This window comes from Camponotus vicinus, unplaced genomic scaffold (assembly GCF_025532165.1).
Source record: "Camponotus vicinus isolate PSW18456_S1 unplaced genomic scaffold, iyCamVici1.0 SCAF_1, whole genome shotgun sequence".
In the NCBI taxonomy this organism is placed as follows: domain Eukaryota; kingdom Metazoa; phylum Arthropoda; class Insecta; order Hymenoptera; family Formicidae; genus Camponotus; species Camponotus vicinus.
Genome location: NW_028141945.1, coordinates 28,455,464 through 28,475,641, shown reverse-complemented (window position 1 = coordinate 28,475,641; position 20,178 = coordinate 28,455,464). Strand labels below are relative to the sequence as shown.

General features: G+C 33.9%; 2 pseudogenes across 1 annotated transcript; both read left to right on the top strand.

Annotated features, from left to right (window-relative positions):
* The first annotated feature begins 6,361 nt into the window (after positions 1 to 6,361).
* LOC145974078 (uncharacterized) lies at positions 6,362 to 8,387 on the top strand (annotated as a pseudogene).
* On the top strand, positions 8,001 to 12,799 carry LOC145967869 (uncharacterized; annotated as a pseudogene). The gene is made up of 10 exons (XR_014437596.1): positions 8,001 to 8,042; positions 8,555 to 8,649; positions 9,028 to 9,270; positions 9,451 to 9,609; positions 10,441 to 10,567; positions 10,642 to 10,724; positions 10,812 to 10,880; positions 11,573 to 11,802; positions 12,332 to 12,491; positions 12,581 to 12,799. The product of XR_014437596.1 is annotated as an uncharacterized LOC145967869 (transcript).
* Positions 12,800 to 20,178: the final 7,379 nt, after the last annotated feature.

Here is a 20,178-nt window from a genome sequence, read left to right as displayed (position 1 = left end):
TTTTTAAATGGAACATCCTATATATTTTTGTACATTCTTGTAGCTCATCTCGAGAGCTTTCCAAAACACTATAATTAAGTACCTTTCCGTTAAGTACTTTTTGAGTTATGATGCTTGAAATAATTTCTTAATTTTACATAAACCGTAAAATATCTTGTAAAATATTCATTTTTCGATTATCTTACCTTAATACTTTTATGTACAAAATAATGAGAGGAATCAATTGGTGTAAAGAAAACACATAGTTGTTTTTAAGAAAAAATATGGAATTGTTAATTGCAAATTACAAGGTCAAACCAATGATACCATCTTATGGCCCCCTCGAAACCATACAACTTTTGTCTAAAACATTTTTCTCTATCTTGCTTATTTTTCGAGTTATTTGGCTGCCTAAGTTAAAATGGGTCACCCTGTATATATACATACATATTATAAACATATTATACGATAAAAAAGCTGTAAGAGAAACATTGAGCGCATATCGAGATATCGGGAGCGAGCAGCGTGTAGCGTCGCGCGTCGGCCGTCGCTTTCGTTGGTAGGAAGAAGACAAGACTGTATTCTGTCCTCTTCTACTATCCGAAGCTAGCCGAAGCGCCGAGCTCACACGTACGCTTACGCTCACATCCTCATTACCCCCTCCACGCCGTGTTGCATGTTGCTTGCGGCGGAGATCTGGCAGCTTTGTTCGCGAAGTGGTAAACACGTATCTTGCAACCTGTCCACAGAGTCGACGTATTTGTACGGAAAGACGCCTTTCCGTGTTAATAAACTGAAATTTTCTGCAGATAAATTTTGAAATTCTGATTTTAAAATTTTGAATTTGTCTTTGTCTAGATAAGATGCCAATTTGTCGAGACTTGCCGTAAGAAATTTGTATAAATCGATGAAGCGAAGTTTTACATGATTTTTCCATGATTTTTTTTCTCTTCCTTAAGGTCAACAGTTTTTGTAAACGATATATATTTTTCCTTGGTTATCGGAAGTAATTCGATTTCCCCTTCGAACGCTGTGGCTATATCCTTGATAATGAAATGCGCGTCGTAACCGGATAAATTGTGAAAGACTATGGGAATGCAAAAAGATTCTTTGTAATTTAGATTGCAATTTGAGTGCGCGGGACCCCTATATCGCCCGGTCAAATGACAATGATCGCGTACACGTGTATCGTCTTCTTGCGTAAACGGTTTTTCACATATATGACAATGCGTTGCGCTGTGAAATTTTTCCCACTCTTCGGACGTTAAATCTACCATGGGGACATTTGTCGTTAAAATAGTCTTAACGCGAATTGCTAAATTTTTAAGTTCTTCGGTGAACCACAAAACGCAATCGGCGCTACGACGAGAATTATAAACGGATAACGAGTCGTCGTACGAACAATGCACATAATACGCTATACTAAATACCCGATGGTGTTGGTACAAATTTTGCTGTTCTTCCTCCATCTTGGTCAAAACGCATTTCAAGTCGGCGTATACGATGAATGGAAGCCGCTCCTTCCGATTAAAGTTGTCGAACTCGAGCCACTTGTCATTGTCGCTCGGCAATCGGATAGCGTAGCCGTTCTCGACACTCTCGACAGTCGATCGTATGTGACTGCAGCTTGTCGTTCGAACTAAAGTAATGTAAACATCTGTAAAAGAAAATTTTTTAAATTAAAGATTTATATATATACACAATTTGCTATATAACTTATAATTATTTAAATTATATGTACCGATCACAAATATATTTTTGATTCTTGTGTTTGCTCAACTGTGAACTGACAAGTCGCGATAGATTTTTGATCCATGCGAAATGCCCGACGTTGTTGCCGTCTTCCACGTATAGCAAGTTGACGTGTTTATCCCGGTTCTGCTCCGAAAAACGGATCGGAACAATGCTGTTCTCTTTCTCGATGCTGTACACGTCGATCGAGATATTGTTTGCAAGTTCAAACTTTTTAATTTGATTCACTTTTAATTTGATTCAGTCAATGGAAACTCAATATCCCGGAGATTCAGCACTGTCGCGTAATGCGGGTACGATAATTCCCGTTCCGCATTCCTTTCTGCGGGATATAGCGGCAACCACTGCCCACGCGAAACACGCATTGTCTTTAGATTGCACGTTAATCACCGCTCTCTTCGCCGTAATCTCTCGCGATAATTTAATGTGACATTCCGCGCGCAAAGGATTATATTTATTTACATTAACAGTCAAATTCTGTATTCGCGACAGTGCCCACTATCACGTTCCTGAAATTCTTCCAACGATGCTAGAGTGGGCTCGATAACGCGGCGCTCGTACCACTCGTGGAAATCGGATGTGCGAAAGAGTTCACAGTTTCTCGTATTGATACTTTTATTTGCACGCTTATCACCCGACACAAATTCACCGTTGAATATAGTGTTCACTTTTACACTGTTGTGTCTTTTTATAACGTCTTACACTTGCTCGAGCACGATGTCTTTGGCATCCTCGAGAAATTGACAAGGTTCAATATAGTTTGCGTTAATCACAGCACCGGTCAGAATACGACTATCGAACGTGGTATCGATCTCTTGCCAAACGAGTCTTTCCGCGTTATTGTCGCCGCTGTAATCACCACCACTGGGTATAAACCGTCTCTGCAATCGAGTCTTTGCACCTTCGAGTCGCGCGATTTTAGCCACCAGAGACTGTCTACTTCCGATCGAGAGTCGCGGACGCTTGACACGGCTGCGTTCTTCGAGCTGTTTGATAAATTCCTCGCGACGCTGCAGCCATGCAAAATACTCGCCCAAGGTGGCAATTTGGCGGGACTGCTCCACCAGGTCGCGTTCAGTCTGCTCAATGTTTTCCATTTTTCCTGTTTTTTTCACACTTTTAAAACACTACGTCACAGTTTTCTACGGAGCACTTGCACGTGACTTTTGCACACGATAAGCAATACCGTTCGCTATCTTGAACGTGAGAGTGCATATTCATACATTTATAACGTTGAAAGCCGTCTAACGTCTAAGACACTTCGATGAAAACAATGCAAAACTTTCATATCATCATCATCATCATCGTCACAATTTTTTCGCAACATTATTACGTGTCTAGGATATTTCCAATGCCTATACTGCGAAGGACACAAATTGTTCATTATCACCAATTCTACGCACTTTCCAATATCTATACAAATACTAATGCACAGAGCTTTGCCGAAACACAGGATCTTCCGTATAATGCTCGTCGTATAGTCGTAATAGTTCTTTTCATAGCTAAATTCTTCTTCTTCTTTCTTGCACTCATCAAGTATTCGTCTGTATATTTTTTCTCTCACGGGGTAAGGCCAGTGATAAGCAGGTTCACGGTGGACACAGACCCTTTGTCCGACAACGTGGTTACTAGTTCGTGATACGCGTAAACCGAGTTCGCGATCGCGTAGAAAATGCACCGGTGATATTCGTTGCACATTCATAAAATTTTTTTTACCCTCCAGAGCATCGACGATATCATCTTTATAATAATCAAAATATTCATTATCAAAATATTCATCATCGACCACATTATAATTAAAATTGTACATATTAAAATTAATTTTTTTCTCACGTTGCTCGCACACTTTATACAGTCTTATTCAATGTTTTTTCACTGTGTGCAAATTGGGCACATATTGCACGGAAATGTTAGATACAACGGCTCCCTACAATTTGAACAGTATCGGCCATCCATTGCATCAAGTGTCTCAATTTTATGCTTTCGAACAGCATACATGTTTTGACTATCCACGCCTTGCAATGCAATCATACACGAAGGACATACAGCTAAAGCACCACCCATGGAATAATAAAAGTATATGGCACAAAATTTTATACGTCCATTTAGAGCATTAATTTCCGCAACAGACACTATTTTGTCGATATATTCCGTGGAGTTCTCACTGCAGTCACTAATGCAATCACTGTCCGACAACGCGTGATCTTCGTCTACTTCCATTTTTATACATTAATCGCGCAAAATCTTTCTAACAGAACACCGCTATACTTTTACAACCGACGTGTCGATGGGCGTTCAAATCACGTACTATGATTTGATGCACTTCAATCCTCCTTATATATTTCGTCTAATCCTTTCTTATCTTTAAAACAAAGGCGCAAAACAGCCGAACATCGGCACTGATACGTTGCATTCCTTCCGAGAAAAAATATGGAAAATGATTCTGGGGGCGCTATTTGTTTATATTGTTTATAAATTCGCACGACGTGTAATTCAATGAGAGAGATAAGGATACGTCGAACGGAAAAAATCTAGAATTACTTATATTGGGGATGAGGGGGTGTACCGCGAGAGCACAAAGCAGCCGAACATCGGCGCTGATATGCGTTGCATTCCTTCCGAGAAAAAATCGTGGAAGATGATTCTGAGGGGCGCCATTTGTTTATATTGTTTATAAATTCGTGCGACGCGTAATTCAATGAGAGAGATAAGGATACAATTTTATTTGCGAAAACATGTCCCGACGCGTTAGTCAGCCCCAAAAATCCAATCCTCTTCAAAGGAATACTGCTGTTTATATTGTTTATGAATTCGCGCGACGCGTAATTCAATGCGAGATAAGGATACGTCGAACGGAAAAGAATCTAGAATTACTTATATTGGGGGAGGGGGGAGGGGGAGGGTACTGCCAGAGCTATTTTGTAAGGATATGTCGAACGGAAAAAATCTAGAATTACTTATATTGGGGAGTGAGGGGGGGGGGTACCGCGAGAGCTATTTTGTTTGCGAAAACATGTCCCGACGCGTTAGGGTATGTAATACAATATTGCTTAAGGAATACCGCTGTTTATATTGTTTATCAACCGGGTATGTAATATAATATTGCTTATACTTGCGATAAAACATCCAACACCGGCCCTGCAGCCTCCGCACCACCGAAATCCCCTCCGTCCCGCGTGACGTCATTCCCCCGCGTCACCGAAATCCCCCTCGCGCCTCACCCCCCCTGAGAGGACCTGAGTTAGAACCCGCCTTGTATACCTACTTTTATTATCTATTTAACAAATAAAAGTTAAACAGAGTTTTTTTATTTCTATGCTAACGTAAATTTACCTCAAAGTTGTGAATTGCATATTTTTGCTGTACTTTATCGTGAGCTTTATATTTGATACGTATAAAGTATTGCCATTATTCTTATTTGTAATTTCTATGTTGCAACATAGCCTCTAAGGAAGACTTTTACATCAATTATTACTACTTTCAGTACAAGGAAAGAGCTGGAGCAAAAGATTTATCTACGTATCTATGCACCTAGAAGGACGATTAGTATTCTCAGTACAAGAAAAGAGCTGGAGCAAAAGATTTGTCTCCGCATCTCTGCACCTAGAAGGACGATAACTACTTTCAGTATAAGGAAAGAGTTAAAGATTTATCTACGCATCTCTGCACCTAGATAGACATAAAGCATATACAGGTAAGTACGATCTCTTGAATATTGCATGTATATTTATAGGTACACGTATATATTGTATATATACAGAGTGTTTCACTAAATGTGGGCAATGTCTCTTGTGCTCTATCTGTACCTAAGGATGATCCTACTTGTGGCTCATCCGACTGCTTTTTTTTTCTTTTTTTTATATATAATAATATAATCTCTTCACCGTTCTGACACTTCAAATCAGATGTATCTAATCTAAAATCAGAAATTTTTTTGATTGATATGATTGAAAACCAACTTCAGTGTGGTTTTTGACCATCTACAATACTCACTCGGATAAGCCACAAGTAGAATCATCCTTAGATATGGATAGAACATTGGATATGTAGCGAATAGGTAAAAATATCCTATAAATTTATAAATTTTTTTATAATGCATTTTTATCGAGATACTTGTCTTTGAAATTAAAATTTGAAAAGTATTTTTCTTAAATAACTCTTATATTATTCTGTAGATTTTAATAATTTATAATAATTATTTTTATATTAAAAGTAAAAATCTTTAAAATAGAGTATTAAATTCCTTGATATCATATCAGAGAGCTAGAGACGGACCACTTTTAAGCCTTCTAACAGACAATATTTTTTACAAAACGTTTCTTTATATTTTTAAGTGTTTCTTTAGATTCTCCACATCTTTTTCTAAAAAAACATACTTTTGTTTTATTTCGTAAAAGTTAACTGTTTTCAAGAAAACACATTTAAACGATACAAAGTAAATTCAGATAATAGAACAATGATTTTGAATAAAATAATACGAAATTGTATTGGTTGTGTTAAAATTTATTAAAATGAAATAGATTTAGCCGAAATTAAAAAAACTTTTAACTTTAATAATTTGATTTTAATATTTATTTATTTAGGTATAATTAGGTAATATTTGTGTAAGCACAACAATCCTACGTTCATCATGCCTAAAGATGTGAGGTATTTATCACAAAGACGAAGGAATCAAATTATTTAACAAACTTTACATAATAGTAATATTTCATTAGAATCCGTTTTACCAAATGTATTATCTAATAATGTAGTAGAAGAAGCGGCAAAAAGCGTAAATTCTGATAAAGTTTTTTGTAACAATAATATATCATTTAAAGATAGAATATACCAATCGGAGGAATCATCAGAATTATCAGTAGAGTTAGAGTCTCGATTTGAAAACAATGAAAAATATACTGATCTACAAGATAATATTGCATTGACAGACAACGAGCAAAGCTTACGGGAAGATTTACAAAGATTAATTATAAATCATAATATACCTCACAGTACTGCTAATGAATTACTTAAAATATTAAGAAAACATGGTCATGTAGAATTGCCTGGTGATGTTAGAGTTTTAGTTCATACACCACGTAACGCGTCAATAAATATTAAATATATGGGTAATGGTCGGTATGTACATTTCGGTGTTGCTTCTGCTCTGAAACGATCCATAGAAATTTATTCCAAATTTATTAAGACAGATGAAATTAAAATAAACATAAATATAGATGGTTTACCAATTTCAAAAAGTTCTGGTAGCCAATTGTGGCCTATAATGGCATCGATTGAAAATATTAGTATTCATACATCGCCATTTATAATTGGTATGTATCACGGTATGTGTAAACCGAACGATGCAAATGATTTTCTCACCGGTTTTATTAACGAATTTTTATTTCTCTCCGAAAATGGCATAATTGTTTGTAACAATAAATATAAAGTTAGTATTAAAGCAATACTGTGTGATGCTCCAGCCAAATCATTCATCACTTATACGAAAGGTCACACAGGATATTTTTCATGTACTAAATGTATACAAGAAGGTGATTTCATAATGAATAGAGTAACTTTTCCTGAAACTAATAATATTTTACGTACAGATGACTCATTCAAAAATCGAACTCAAATTGAACATCACACAGGCGATTCTATATTAGAAAAGCTTTCCATCGGGATGATTTCACAAATTCCGCTCAATTATATGCACCTTGTTTGCTTAGGTGTTACAAAACGGTTGTTGACATTATAGATAAAAGGAAATAAAAATAACTGATTACGTGAAGAAAATATTAATTCAATTTCGCAACATTTAATGAATATTAAACATTGCATTCCTTCTGAATTTGCAAGAAAACCTAGATCTTTAGTTGATATTGATAAATGGAAAGCTACGGAATTGCGTCAATTTTTGTTATATACTGGAATAGTAATTTTAAAGTCAACCATTCCTCCGATTTGGTATAATCACTTTCTTTCCCTTAGTGTTGCGATAAGAATATTGGCTGATCCACAAATATGTACGATATTTGTAACTTATGCACATTCGTTATTATTATGGTTTGTTTCTAATTACGGGACTATTTATGGTGAAGAATATCTGTCACATAATGTTCATAATCTTATTCATATTGCTAATGATGTAAAAACCTTTGGTTGTCTTGACAATTTTAGTTGCTTTAAATACAAAAATAATATGCAGAAGATTAAAAAGAAATTGCATCAATGTGGAAAACCTTTAGAAGAATTATCTAATCGCCTATTTGAAGAATTACAGCAACCAATTATACCGTGCTCTATCGTACATTATCCGATTGTTGTTTATACAAGTAAAAATAAAATTTCGTGTTTTCAATATGAAAATTTCAAAATTGCAATAACTGAAAATGATAAGTGTGCTTTGCTTAATGATAATTCTGTAGTTTTTATTTTGGATGTAGTTAAAGAGGACAGTACATTATTCTTTCGTGCAAAACGTTTTTTAAATCCAAAATCTCTTTTCACTGTACCATGTGCTTCAGAAAAACTAGGTATATATGTCGTTTTAAACACAACTGCTTCAGAAATTATAACAATTCCATTAACTAAAATTTAAAAAAAAATGTTTAATATTGAAAAATATAGATCAGGACGATTCTTATATTACAATTCCGCTTCTTCATACTAACAATTAGATGCGCGCTGTACATTTTTATAAATTTGTATTTTTTGTATGTTTTGTATTTTTATGTGTTTTACTTGTAAATAATCCTAAAAATAGATTGTGAATAAAATGTAAGTTATTGTAACATATTCCTTTGTCTTGAGCTATACAGCACAGATGATTGCAGTAACATTGCAGGAGCCTTGTAGTTACATTCAATGTATGGGAAGTAATGCTAACTTGTATACTTGGAAATTTGCAAATTTTATTCATATTGAAGGAATATTAGTAAGGTGAGTTAAGTACTTTCAAGTATGCTGTATTAATATTTAATTTTTTAATTTTGCAATGCTTTATGTACTTAAATCTCATGAAATTATAAGCAAAATCGCAAAATTACAATTTTGATTGATTGATAACTATTAATATAAGAGATTACCTTTAACCTAACACCTTTAACCTAAACACAAATTTTCCACTTGTTTTACTTTATGTAAGAAGAAAACTTTGATATTACATTAATTATACAAATTTTACATTAAAACAATATAATTTTCTTTATGTCAAATCAATCTGCCTTTGCCAATATAATATAGTTGATGTCATTAGATGTACATATTTTAATTTGTGAAATAATTTTACATACTAAAATATACTGTTTCCTTTTACAGATTATATTGAAAAATGGAAAATCGTGCCAAAATAATAGTACAGACATATGCAGTTGTCAAATTTATTGTAGACAATCTATATTCCGAGGTGCCAGTATCGTGGCTTCAACGCAAGGACAATAAGCAGCTGTGTTATTGGCCGTCACGAACAATAAATGCTAAACCCTTGATAACCAACTATACAAACCCGAATGTAGAAAGAATGTTGGAATCTATATGAAGTTGACGTCATAAAATACTGTAGTAAGTACTTATGCATTCATATCTTGAGTATATGCCTTGTTATTATATTACACTATCATTAGATCATATAAGTTAAGATTGAATATATTATTATTATTGTTTTTAATATTAGTATTATTATTCTTAACGCATACGCGCGCGCGTAGATTAATGTAGATATCAATTTTTTTGTTTTTGTAGCATCTTTAGAATCTGCAAGAAAAAGTGCAGCTGACTCCAATTATGAAACAACTGATGAAGATAGGTTGGGACGTGGTAAAAGACAACACATTTCATACAATCGATTTAGCAGTGAAGAAGAGAAAAATGATGTGCCTCAATCATGTAAAACTTATAAGAGTATGTATTACAAGAATGTTTTATTATATTTAATATACAGGGTATCTGACTGCTCCCGCAAAAGTCTACTCGTGTGCAGGTAGATTAAGTCAAACCAAACACAAAAATCCTGTACCATTTTGCAAATAATCATGTAAAAATTTAAGCTATTAATTAAAAAAGATGATAAGTAATCGTACGTGATAATTCATTAATCTTTTTTATGTACTAACTCTAAGGGCCGGTTTCACATTTCGAGTTAACCCGAGTTTAATACGTTAAACTGGGTCCTGATTGGTCCATTCGCCACTTAAACTTGGATATTAACTGGATTGTGGAACTAGGCCTAAATAACACGTAGTTATTTGTAAAATGGATTTAGAACATAGAGGACTTTTGTGTTCAGTTTGACTTCATCTACTTGTACACGAGCGGATGTACAGGAACAGTCAGATATCCTGTACATTATAATTATGCATTAGTCTCTTGATTTCTTTATTTTACTTAAAATAAAATATAATTTAAATATATATTTTTGCATTCTTCATTTTATGTACAAAACATGAAAACTGTACATATTTGAGTATAATATGAGTATTTGAGTATTTGAGTATAATATGAAAACTGTACATATTTGAGTAAATAGAGTTCAACTATTTGATATGTATTTATTAATAGCTATACAAATCTTTTAAGATATTTCTAAACATTAATAATTCCTACAAATTAACAGTTATCTCGTTTTTGTTCGGGAGCTTTTGTAAGATAGAGATAAAAGTGAAATAAGAAAATGAATAACTTTTTTTATTTTTAAGTGTTACAGAAAAAATATTTAAAAAATATTTTTTACAGGGAAACCAAACAGTATGAATAAAATTTCTGCTATTCCAGCCTGTCCGGACAACTTAAGATTAAACAATGATAATGAAAAAAATGTAAATGATATGAATGACTTTCCACTTTCACAATCTTATGGTATGTATATTATGTATTTAGTACTATTATTATATATATTTTTATTATTATAATACTATACATATATTTCCAAAAAAGGAAGATTTCCTGCACAAATCCCAGTTTAAATTCTGAACCCAGTGAAAAAATAAATATTTCTCAATTGTCCATAATATTGGAAGGTATACATATTATTGAAATGAATAAAAATTATAGTTATTGTAATAATTATAGTTATAGTATAATATATTAATGTCTCAATATTGTAGACGGTGCTCCATTATCTGCTCCATTTGAAGGAATAAGAGGATGTCTAGAGGACTCGAATATGAAAATAAGTATATATTAATATATACATATGATGGCTGTTAATTAAGTAAAAAGCTACATGTATAAAAAAAAATACAATTCTTTATTATATTCTTTCAATGTTATGATCTACAAATTTTTTCAAATTTATGAGAGTCACTGCGTTCCATCAGCGCAGTGTTTTCTATCAATATCCAGTGATTCCCATAAAAATTGTACAGGCACAAGACATAACAGAAGGAATGTAATAATAATTATTAGTAAAAGTAGAAAAGTAGTTTATTTTCTGCTATTACTTCACTAAAAGGCGTCCACGATGCCTAGAAATCGGTCCGAGTTCTTGGATCGAGAAATTTGTGGCCAATTAATATGCAGCTTTTACGGAAAAGCGACAATTTTATTGGCTGCATATTTCTCGGTCCGAGAACTCGGACCGATTTCTAGCATCGTGGACATTGGCCTTAACAGCTATATTAGGCAGCTTCTATTTAGCAACACAAGTCGACACAAACATCATTCCATCTTCGTTCTACATTCTGTAAGAATAAAGATAGAATGATGCTTGTGTCGACTTGTGTCGCTAAATAGAAAGCATACATAATATTCACGTACGTATAAGCTACAAATATATATATTATTTACACCTTATCTACAAGATACCTTATTACTATACTCTAATACATATATACATCTATATATAACATTACTCGTTGCATTGCAGAAAGAAACCTGAAAGAAATATTACGTTCCCAAGCCACATCGAATTTAATATTGCAAGATATAAAAGAACGAATACATCGAATTGAAGATGTTATAAGAAACCAAGCTCCGGTTTTAACGAAGAGCAGCGAGGATAGTCTTATTGCTGAACTATTGCCCTTACAAACGGTTGAAGCCATACGTAATTTTGATTTGCTGTTGCACGACACCAACGAAGCAGTGACGCAATTTGTAAGTTTCAATAGCATTTTTATTTTAATATACACAACTGTTTTATGATCCAGAGACCGGATCGCGGTGCCGCTTTCCCCATTCCAAGCGCGTGCTAGCGGCCGAGCGCCATGAAATGCAATGCCGTCTATCGGCGCGGCGTAGACAGCACTGCATTTCACGGCGCTCGGCCGCTAGTACGCGCTTGGAATGGGGAAAGCGGCACCGCGATCTTAGACCATATAGATATGGACTGCGCATATCCCCACTTTTCTGCGTTTTCAATGAAGCCACATTAAGAGAAAGAGAGAGAGATTGTTTGACCATGCGTGTGACAAAGAAGAAAGAGCAAGTAAGCTTTTTTTTCTTTGTCACACGCATGGTCAAACAATCTCTCTCTCTTTCTCATGTGGCTTCATTGAAAATGCAGAATGCGCAGTCCATATCTATATGGTCTAAGCACCGCGATCCAGCCTTTGGATATGACATACAAATAGTCTTGCCATAATAAAATATGGAAAGTTTTCTAATTGTTTATTTCTGTTTATAAAAACAATTTCTGTTAAGGATTGGTGGAAATAATCCTCGCGATATTATTCATCGCATTCTTTCCAAAATATTTTCCAACGAATGTGCGATAAATTGTTCATGGAAAGGCATCCGTAATAATTTCAAAGACTCCAACCTATATTTTATTAAAATTGTGAAAAGTATGTTCTACATGTTAATTAAACATACCTGTTAACCGAAATCTTTGTTATATTATTTTACTAACTCTATAATATATTATTTTTTCCAGGAGAAATTACTTTTAAACATTCCAATTTCACGGAAGTTGAGTGTGATAATATAGCAGCAGAATGGCTGCGTTTTGCCAAACAACGAAAACGGAGAGAAGACAAAGGAAAAGATGTCGAACGTGAACAAATTGATGAAAGTAATTAAGAAAAGTCTTAATCGCGAAAGACTAAAAATTAATACGATAATTAATTGATAAAAACAACCGAGATATCTTACTACCCGGTAAAAAATTTTTCATGTATATTCATGCAGAATTGAATATAATTGTACAAAACTATATATAATTGTGCAAAAATATGTATAATTATAAATGATAGAATACAGGACATTATATATATTTATATATAAGTGCAATAACTGTTACATATAATTATATATAAGTGCGCATTTTGCATACTTATATATAATGTTCACATGTTTTATGTATAATTATATATGGATTTCTGTTAGTTTAATATATAATTATATATAAGTCTTGCGTCATATATAAATATATATAAGTAACAAATATAGTTCAGATACAATCATACATAATTGTATACGATTCTATATAAACGAGAAATTTTGATCGAAATATATATATATCTTTTCCTCAATGCACTCATGAACAACGGATAGGTGAAACATTTTGTTTTGTGCTTAATAACTGTGATTGGGATATACTTATATGTATACACATTGCAAAAAATCTAGATACGATGTCAATAAATAAATAATCATAAAATTATCTCACTGTTGATATAAATAAATGTAAAATAAATTTTCTTCTAATATTATGCTTTCTACAACCGTTTCGCTGTTGCTTTCAGGTATATATATATATATATATATATATATATATGTACATATATATATATATATAATTTATAATATATATAATTTTATAAAATTAACAAATTATTTCAAACCTCATAACTCGAAAAGTACTCAATAAAGAAATACTTTATTATAGTGTTTTGAAAAGCTCTCAAGATAAGCTGCAAGATAATGTAATAAAAAATATAGGGTTCCATTTAAAAAATTAAAGCTGACCTTCACATAATCTTGACAACGCTATTCGAGGTCATAATAATGTTGCTGTGTAATGCGCCACATAAAACCCTATAACTTTTGTATGAAACATTTTTTTTTAAAATGCGTATTTTTCGAAATATTAAGGGGTTTCCACACTTTTGGTAAACCCTGTATAACGGTAACGCTCTCCAAAATGTGTTCGTATCTCACATTATATATGTATATATATTTCTTTAAGAATAAACAAACACACTTCTTATTAATGTGAAAATGGTGCTTTTTTCATCTTATTTTATTTTATTTATACAGGGTGATTCAAAATAAACCCAGTGTCCTTGAAATGACACATTCTTGAATCAATTCTAAGACAATTCTTCCTTTGGCAAAATTTCGTCCGAACCTTAGTTTTTGAATTATTAAAGGAAGTAGTTAACGTACGACGGGTCGGATACAAGAGGCAGGCAAGGGTGGCACGATTCACCGTCAGACGCGGGTGATTACGCGGGGCGCCTGCTGCGATCAGTTGGTCGCTATACACATACAGACACACATGCGAACACATACATTCTCTCTCTGTCTGTCTGTCTGTCTCTCTCTCTCTCTCCCTCTCTCTCTCTCTTTCATTCGCTCACTCACTTGTCATTTTTCTTTTCTTTTTTTTTCTTTTTTTACGAGAGAGGGGAAAATGCATTTTATGCATACCCACCGGTCGATCCAGTGAGTTATGTGGGACTCGAGTACCAAGTCGAATTACCAACTTGGTACACCCTACCCACTAAAAACCCCTCTCTTTTCACGAATTTCCTTTGACACACTGTCTCTCTGACTTCCCGAGATCTGTTTTCACATAACGTCAAAAAATAGCTATCATTACCTTGTTCGATGACTTTTGATGTATTGCTGTAATTGCTTGAAGGAGAAATGAATTTTCCGATAGATCGTACGTTCTCAAATTTAACGTAGATATCATGTTGCAAAAGTCAAGAAATCCACACTAAATTATTAACTGAAAGTTTTTCTTCTTTCATGAACTGTATTCTTTTATAAACTTTAACGTAATCACATTTATTTACTCACTCGATGAGACGAGAAATTTACTAATGACTCTATCACTAATCACTATTAATCACTGTCGAATAATAACTGTTGGCGATTAAAAATCACTCGATGAAAGAAACACGCGCGGACACGTTACTACACGACGCGACGACGCGACAATGCGACGATAATTATTCGGCGACTGCAAGCAGTTTTTTGTCATGGTAGGTTGCGGTAGATTAAGGTACTACTGGCGCTATCGAACGCGATCATGTGTTCGATTGAAGAATGCGGTAAACATAATAAACATTTAACATATTATTATTATCATGAATGTGTGTGATATCCATACATTGTATGATATCTATTTAAAAATTAATTAGATTAAATAAGTGTTTTTAAAATATTTATTACATTTACTATTATCATATAAAATATTAATATTAAATATTTATTTAACTATTTTATCTATTTATTTATTTATTTATCTATTTCACCTATTTATTTTTAACTATTTATTATCAATGATCGAAAATCGGTCATTGATAATAAATAGTTAAAAATAAATAGGTGAAATAGATAAATAAATAAATAAATAGATAAAATAGTTAAATAAATATTTAATATTAATATTTTATATGATAATAGTAAAAGTAATAAATATTTTAAAAACACTTATTTAATCTAATTAATTTTTAAATAGATATCATACGATGTATGGATATCACACACATTCATGATAATAATAATATTAATATGTTAAATGTTTATTATGTTTACCGCATTCTTCAATCAAAACATGATCGTGTTCGATAGCGCCAGTAGTATTTTAACCTACCGCAACCTACCATGACAAAAAACTGCTTGCAGTCGCCGAATAATTATCGTCGCATTGTCGCGTCGTCGCGTCGTGTAGTAATGTGTCCGCGCGTGTTTCTTTCATCGAGTGATTTTTAATCGCCAACAATTATTATTCGACAGTGATTAATAGTGATTAGTGATAAAGTCATTAGTAAATTTCTCGTCTCATCGAGTGAGTAAATAAATGTGATTACGTTAAAGTTTATAAAAGAATACAGTTCATGAAAGATGAAAAACTTTCAGTTAATAATTTAGTGTGGATTTCTTGTCTTTTGCAACGTGATATCTACGTTAAATTTGAGAACGTACGATCTATCGAAAAATTCATTTCTCCTTCAAGCAATTACAGCAATACATTAAAAGTCATCGAACAAGGTAATGATAACTATTTTTTGACGTTATGTGAAAACAGATCTCGGGAAGTCAGAGGGACAGTGTGTCAAAGGAAATTCGTGAAAAGAGAGGGGTTTTTAGTGGGTAGGGAGTACCGAGTTGGTAATTCGACTTGGTACTCGAGTCCCACATAACTCACTGGATCGACCGGTGGGTATGCATAAAATGCATTTTCTCCTCTCTCGAAAAAAAAAAAATTACAGGTGAGTGAGCAAATGAAAGAGAGAGAGGGGGAGAGAGAGAGAGAGACAGACAGACAGACAGAGAGAGAATGTATGTGTTCGCATGTGTGTTTGTATGTGTATAGTGACTAGCTGATCGCAGCAGGCGCCCCGCGTAAGCACCCGCGTCTGACGGTTAATCGCGCCACCCTTGCCTGCCTCTTGTATCCGACTCGTCGTACGTTAACTACTTTCTTTAATAATTCAAAAACTAAGCTTCGGACGAAATTTTGCCAAAGGAAAAATCGTCTTAGAATTGATTCAAGAATGTGTCATTTCAAGGACACTGGGGTTATTTTGAATAACCCTGTATATACCTCTTATATACAGGGCGATCCTGAAAAACGTTATGTCTTTAAAATGACGTATTCCTGACACCATTCTAAGACAATTTTTCCTTTACCAAAATTTGATTTGAAGCGTAGTTTTTGAATTATGAGCAAAAATAGTTAGTAAATCACGCGTCGGGTACAGAAGGCTGGCAGGAGCGGCGCGGCGTGCCGCGAGCGCGGGCGCAGCTGACCGCCCGACGGGTGATTATCACCGCATGAGTCGCTAACTATTTTATCTTATAACATAAAATTATGCTTTAAATAAAATTTTGGTAAAGAAGAAAATGTCGTAGAATTACGTCAGAAATACGTGTTCCTTAAAATAACGTTATTTTAATAATGAAAAGTTGTTCCGGATCGCCGGCCGTCCGACGTTGCAATCAGCTGATTGCTACACGCGATGTGTGTATGGCGGAGTGTGAGCGTAAGAGAGAGAGAGAGAAAGAGAGAGAGAGGGAGGGTAGGAGGGACAGACATTCTTACACACGCACGCACTTTTTTTCTCGCTCTCTTTCTCTCTTTTACGCAACACTCATACACTCTCTCATTCAGTCTCTCACTCACACTCTCTCGGTCACTCACTCACTCACTCACCTGCTTACTCACTTGCTCACTCACCTTGTAGCAGCGTAGCGAATCTTCATGCTATGTATTGTTGTTATCTGCTGCACGGTTATGATTGCTAGAGATGCGCGACACATCGAAATTTTTTCGATTATTAGTCTCACACTCGATTGACACAATATACAGATTACACGATAACGAGTTTACTGTTTATTCACTCACTATTGATTTATCGATACCAAAAATTACTTTCAAAGAAACGCGAATGCAAACAGCACATGACTCGACGCGAAGCGACGGACCGCGGAGACTGCGCGACCACAAGAGTTATGTTGCCAGAAACGCGACACGCGACATCTAACAAACGACTTGCGCGTGGCGCGTGATTGACGCGAGATAAGACGAACGATCGGCTAAAACCTTCGCATTGCGAATGCGGTAGAAAACATGAAACGTATAATGACATACTTAAAAAATTAATTATTTATTATAAATAATAACTATTTCTAATTATAATAAATAATTATTATTTTAAAAAGCATGTGTTGTACGTTATTACGTTTTCGAAATTATTGCATTCACGATGCGAAGATTTAAGTTAATCGCAAGAATAATGTAATTAAAATTACATTTGGAAAAATTTATTTTTATTCTGCTCACAATGAAATGTTCCAACGTGAATATGTATTGGTCGCTCTGAAAAGAGCGGATTGACTAAAAAAAATTTTAAAGCAGATGCTCAAAATGCCCGCCTTCCATCCTAATGCAAGCTCTCATGCATTTTAATAAGTTTCTTTCGACGTTTTCCATTATTTCTTCGTCAATATTCCAAATAGCGAATCGTAATCTTGTCTCCAGATCTTCAATATCTTCGGGAAGCGTTTTATAAATTACTTCCTTGCAGTATCCCCATAAGAAAAAATCTAGAGGATTGAGATTCGGAGATCTTGCGGGCCAACGTATCGGGCCGTACCGACCCATCCAGCGTCCGGGAAAATTCTCTTTTAAATAATTCGTAACGATCCTGGCGTTGTGTGGCCCAGCACCGTCTTGTTGGAAGATAATATCGTTTCTTTCAAATAATGGCACATCTTCTAAGAAATGTGATAGATTTTCTGTTAATAAATCGACGTAGGTTCTTCCAGTTAAAATATCTGGAAGAATAACTGGACCAAGTATTTCAGTGCCCATTATTCCAGCCCATACATTAATCTTCCAACGAGTTTGAAAATTTCGAAATCGCGTGACTCTGGGATTTTCTTCGCTCCAAAAGTGCATATTTTGCACATTAAAAATTCCTTCTTGTGTGAATAGCGATTCATCGCTGAATATCACACGAGAGAAATAACTGGGATCTCGATCGACGTTTCACAGAAAATTTTCGCAAAACGTCGATCGAGATGTAATTTGCAATTAACAATTCCATATTTTTTCTTAAAAACAACTATGTGTTTTCTTTACACCAATTGATTCCTCTCATTATTTTGTACATAAAAGTATTAAGGTAAGATAATCGAAAAATGAATATTTTACAAGATATTTTACGGTTTATGTAAAATTAAGAAATTATTTCAAGCATCATAACTCAAAAAGTACTTAACGGAAAGGTACTTAATTATAGTGTTTTGGAAAGCTCTCGAAATAAGCTACAAGAATGTACAAAAATATATAGGATGTTCCATTTAAAAAAATTGAAGTGACCTTCACGTGACCTTCAAATGACTCTTCAAGGTCAAACCAATGATACCATCTTATGGCCCCCTCGAAACCATACAACTTTTGTCTAAAACATTTTTCTCTATCTTGCTTATTTTTCGAGTTATTTGGCTGCCTAAGTTAAAATGGGTCACCCTGTATGTATATACAGGGTGAGCCATTTTAATTAACGCACGCAATTATTTCGGAAACAAAGCATTTTAGAGAAAAATGTTTCAGACAAAAGTTTTATGGTTTCGAGGGGGCCATAAGATGGTATCATTGGTTTGACACTGAAGAGTCATTTGAAGGTCACTTCAATTTTTTTAAATGGAACACCCTATATATTTTTGCACACTCTTGTAGCTTATCTCGAGAGCTTTCCAAAACACTGTAATTAAGTACCTTTTCGTTAAGTACTTTTTGAGTTATGAGGCTTGAAATAATTTCTTAATTTTACATAAACCGTAAAATATCTTGTAAAATATTCATTTTTCGATTATCTTACCTTAATACTTTTGCGTACAAAATAATGAGAGGAATCAATTGGTCTAAAGAAAACACATAGTTGTTTTGAAGAAAAAATATGGAATTGTTAATTGCAAATTACATATTTTTTCTTCAAAACAACTATGTGTTTTCTTTAGACCAATTGATTCCTCTCATTATTTTGTACGTAAAAGTATTAAGGTAAGATAATCGAAAAATGAATATTTTACAAGATATTTTACGGTTTATGTAAAATTAAGAAATTATTTCAAGCCTCATAACTCAAAAAGTACTTAACGAAAAGGTACTTAATTATAGTGTTTTGGAAAGCTCTCGAGATAAGCTAGAAGAGTGTGCAAAAATATATAGGGTATTCCATTTAAAAAAATTGAAGTGACCTTCACGTGACCTTCAAATGACTCTTTAGTGTCAAACCAATGATACCATCTTATGGCCCCCTCGAAACCATAAAACTTTTGTCTGAAACATTTTTCTCTAAAATGCTTTGTTTCCGAAATAATTGCGTGCGTTAATTAAAATGGCTCACCCTGTATATATATATATATCCTAATATATCCATAAAATAATTTAAAAACTAATATTTTCCCTTAAATTATAAAAACTTTTGCAAAATTATATACGGATGACCAACGTGGTACTATGGTACACCTTTTTATGTATAGAGATACTTCATTGATACTACGTTCGCCGCGCATGCGCGAAAAAACCCGGCCCGTCTAACAACACTGGGCTGGGGCCGAGTTATTAAAAATTATTACTATTATTAATGTATTAAATAAATAATAAAAAAAAAATAAATAATTCATAGAATATTTATTTATCCAATATTTTCTTCCTTTTATCCTTTATTCCTAGATATTTGTTCCTATACATATATCAATACAATATGTGGTATAATAGGGCTCTAGGCGAAGGTCCACATAAAAGAACCTAACGCGCCATTGGTGATACCCCGTGGGTGGTGTGGA